Below are 4,709 nucleotides of genomic sequence, written 5' to 3' on the forward strand. Positions count from 1 at the left end.
CAGCTTCGTGGACCCGTACAAATTTTAAACAAGGAGAGTGAGATTCAGTAGGGTAATTGGTATCCCAGGTCAAGTTACGAAGCAACAAAAGAGCCAAATTGTACAGTACAAAACAGAGTAAGCTAAATAAACGCTTTTGGCATTGATTTTGCGAATTTACTACAGCCAAAAACGACGCAAATACGAGAAAACCTGATATTCGTGCAACCCAGAGGACAACCAACCGACCCTTAACAAATCAAATACGGAATGACCGCCTCGTGTCAGGCCGTTCAAGGTCGCAAAAAGGAAATGGCGGGCAGGTTTGAAAACGCACTGACTTATTTAACTGACTTATTTACCTTGCCCACAAAACGGAAACGAATATACGATTAGGAAGCAAAAAAAAAATTGTGTGGAGTATGCGGATCAAGTACAGTTGTGTCAAATACCCTTTTTTGGTTTGATTTAGGTATGCATGATATATTGAAGCAATATTTCGTCAATTCATCCAAGTAACGAATTGGTTTGCACCTCAGAAGTGTGTAAGTCCTATTACTCATTAGTATTATGAATGATTAGTCGATAAAAGGAAAAATTGCAGTCATTCCCCCGTGGTTTGATGTGGTCTAATGGCTGGGCACACGGTCCAGCATTCAGGAGGGCAGAGGTTCGAGTGCGTGGGGCCTGCGTTTTTGGTCACCAAAACCCCCTTCAATACGACGTTTGTTGGCCATAAGTTGCTCAGATATGAGAGAAAGATAACAAGAGGACGGATTGATATGTCAAAGTGCCATATTGGAACAGTACAAGTTCTTTGTTTGTATTATTAATGATACTATAGAAAAATGTATACAGATATATAAGAAGTACAACCAACATAGTTAATTAACCAGAAAAAGAAATTATAAAACTCGCCTGGGTTGCTTTTTGAATTCGTTGTATTTGCCAGTGTTAGTTGTATGAGTTTGATTAAAATCCTCAGCCATCGTTTCGGAATACCTAGCTTATGTGTCCAGTATTTTAAAAAAAATATTTAACATAACACTTATATATCAAAGGTAAACGGTCTGGGGAGTTGTTTGTGAGGCGGAATGAGGAAAAAAAAATTTTTAAGTAGATTCAGAGTCTGATTAGCTACGTGGTTAGATTTTATCCTGCAGCCGAAACTGTCAACATCCTTGACTGACTAATCGGATGTGCCCAGCGAACCGTTTTGGTCATTTGTAAAGATTTATCATCTTTACATTTCGATTCCGTAATGGATTTGTCAGTTAAACGATCTAACAACACGTATGGTGGTTCATGATCTAGATAAGCCGGCTTTAGCCTATCAATACTTACTGTGTCGATGTTTCCATGTTTTTCTATCACGAAATATTTAGATTTTCTTGAGACGACTTTGAAAGGACCTTCAAATGGAGGACTGAGTGGTGCTTTTATTGTCACATCTTATCCAGACGTGCGTGCAATTGCTTAGGTCTTTAGGTATATATACGGCGCGCGATTGTTCACGAGTATTAATCGGCTTAAGTTTAGACATGTGATCCCGTAGTTGATCTACATAATTTTCTAAATTAAGTTTTTGACTGTTAGTATTAGGGTTAATAAATTCACCTGGTAGTCTCAGAGTTGTTCCGAAAACCAGTTCCGCAGCTGAACACTGTGCGTCAGTTTTGACAGATGTTCGTATTCCCAACATAACTAACGGTAGGAATTCTGTCCACTGATTGGGGTTTGAGTGAGATATAAGGGCAGTTTTTAGCTGACGGTGAAAACGTTCTACCATCCCATCAGCCTGAGGATGATATGCAGTGCAGCGTATCCTATTGGAGCCTAGAAGTTTAGCCAAGTTATTAAATAGTTCGGATTCGAATTGCGCTCCTTCGTTATTGTTATGGGTGTACCAAAAATGGTTACCCAGTTCTGCATGAAAACTTTGACTACTGTTTCCGCTGTGATGTCCGTTATCGGGATGGCTATAGGGAATCTGGTAAATCGATCTATGCATGTAAAAAGATAATTAAAACCGTTTGAACGTGGTAAAGGACCTACCAAGTCGATATGCACATGGGCAAAACGTGCATCTGGTTGCGAGAAAACACCTATGGGTGAATTTGTGTGACGATTTATCTTTGATTGTTGACATGCTGAACACTCTCTAACCCATTTGTGTACATCCTTCTGTAAATTCGGCCATATATATCTGGCATTGATTAGTTTTGAAGCTTTTGCGCCAGGATGAGACAAAGAATGAAAGTTATTATATATCAACTTTCGCATACTTTCGGGAACGAAAGGTCGCGGCATTGCCCTGGTCGTGTCACAGTAGATTAGAATACCATCGACAGGTGATGGGAACTGTTTTAAATTAAGACTTGAATTGTTTGTTTTAAGCAGGTTTTGTAATTCTAGATCCTGCTCTTGTTCGTTTCTCAACGTCTCGAAGTTTACTGTAGACTGCTGTAGCACGTTTATTTCTAGCCTAGATAAAGCATCTGCCGCCTGATTGTCCTGACCTTTGACATGTCGGATATCGCTTGTGAACTGTGATATATAGTCAAGGTGTCGGACTTCTCGAGGTGAGTATTTATCAGCTCTCGCTTTTAGTGTATTCGTTAGTGGTTTGTGATCCGTAAAGACCATAAATTCCCTGCCTTCTAACATGTGTCGGAAGTGTTTAATGGTTAGGTAGATTGCAAGAAGTTCTCGCCCGAAGGTAGAATACCTTGTCTCTGCTGGAGCGAGTCTTTTTGAGAAGAAAGCAATTGGTTTCCAGGCGTTTTTAACCAGTTGGTTAAGGGTACCGCCTACTGCTTTATCTGAAGCATCCACCATCAAAGCAAGTGGGGAAAGAGAATTCGGATACATCAACGTAGTTGCTTGAGCTAGTTTATCTTTAAGCTGTTTAATAGCTTCGACAGCGTCAGAAGACAGTTTGAATTCTTTTGGTTTTCCTTTTAGTGAATCTGTCAAAGGTTGCCTTAATTGTGCACAACCTGGTATGAATCTGCGATAAAAGTTAATTAGACCTAGAAAACTTCTCAGTTGTGTTAGAGAACTAGGTATGGGGTATTGTTTAATGGTGTCTACTTCTTTTTTGATCGGTTAAATCCCTTCTGGGCTTATTGTGTGACCGAGAAATTCTAAAGTTTGAACACCGAAAACACACTTACTTTGATGTATGGTTATTCCATGTTCATCCAGTCTTTTTAACACTGTTTTTACATGCTGTTCGTGTGATTGCAAATCGGGGCTGGCAATCAACAAGTCGTCTATATACCCCTGCGCAAATGGCATATCTCGAAGTAGATTGTCTATGAATCTTTGAAATGTCTGTGCCGCATTTCTCAGGCCGAATGGCATGCGTATAAACTCGAATAAGCCAAAGGGTGTTGTAATAGCTGTCTTGGGGATATCTTCATCAGCCACTGGGATATTGTGATATGCCCTGACTAAGTCAATTTTAGTGAATATGTTCATACCCTGTAAACCGTTTGTGAAATCTTGGATATGCGGTATTGGGTACCTATCTGGTACGGTTTGACGGTTGAGGGCTCTGTAATCCCCGCACGGTCGCCAGTCACCTTCATTTTTCTTTGGGACCATATGCAAAGGGGATGCCCATTGACTATCAGAGGGACGGATAATACCCAGTTGTAGCATATAATCAAACTCGGCCCTAGAGATTTTGAGCTTATCTGGTGCTAGTCTCCTGGGTTTTGCAAAAACCGGTGCACCTTCGGTTTTGATAGTGTGACTTACTTTTAGTTTGTCTTTAGAAGGCTGTGGGTTTGGTTTAGTTAAGTTTGGAAATTCCGCGAGTATATCTTGGAATTTCGCTGTTGTTACTGGAGGAGTGGTTGTGTGTTGTAGGCGAATCGACGACACCTGGAGAAAAGGAATTTTATAACGTATCTGATAAAGACGGAAGAATTTCGGGAAGGGAAACGCGGCCTATTAGTCAATCGACCACTCTCGGACCACTGGGTAAGTCACAGTGATTTGACTCAGTGTATTGTCGCACCGATGGATTATTGATGTGAATGTGTAGTGCTTGTGTTAATTTTTTTTTTCGAGTGTTTTCACGTTGTTATTTGTTGTCTGATTTTGTCTTATCTACATTTTCCTGCTTTCATTTCTTTCTACGGGGCATTTTTAGCGGTTGAATATTTTGTTGTGTGTTTTTTGAAATTGTGTTCATCTGTTGCGTTGTTGGTTGTTGATAATGTTTCTATCAGTTTAATGAGTTCAGTGCAGATGTGAATGTCACGTCTTTGATGATTGCATGTTTCATTTGGTGATTTAATAAGTAATTTATTTTACTATCTGGGTTACTGGTGGAGTGAGTTAGCGAAGCAGTGATAGATAAAATGTAATTATGTGTGACTGAGTGATTGGTAAATTATTTGTTTGTATTTCTCGGTGAAGCGGAATAATGAAGGACTTATGGTCATGTTTTGTGCTTGTGCGCGTGAGTTTTTGAATTTTGTTGAGTGCATAAATGGAGGAAAGAGTGAGAGAGTGGTCTGTAGACTGACGGAATTCCAATTTGCACGTGCAAGTTTATCGACTGAACTATTTTTTGTTCGTTTTAGGAAAAACAACAACACCTGTAGAAGAGGAGTTGGTGAACGTGACGGACAAACAGGGTGTTGTATTGCGTCAACAAACACGCACGCGAAGGCGTAGAACAACATTCGGACCACTGGGTAAGTCACAGTGATTTG

This window comes from Schistosoma mansoni, chromosome 4 (assembly GCF_000237925.1).
Source record: "Schistosoma mansoni strain Puerto Rico chromosome 4, complete genome".
Classification (NCBI taxonomy): Eukaryota; Metazoa; Platyhelminthes; class Trematoda; order Strigeidida; family Schistosomatidae; genus Schistosoma; species Schistosoma mansoni.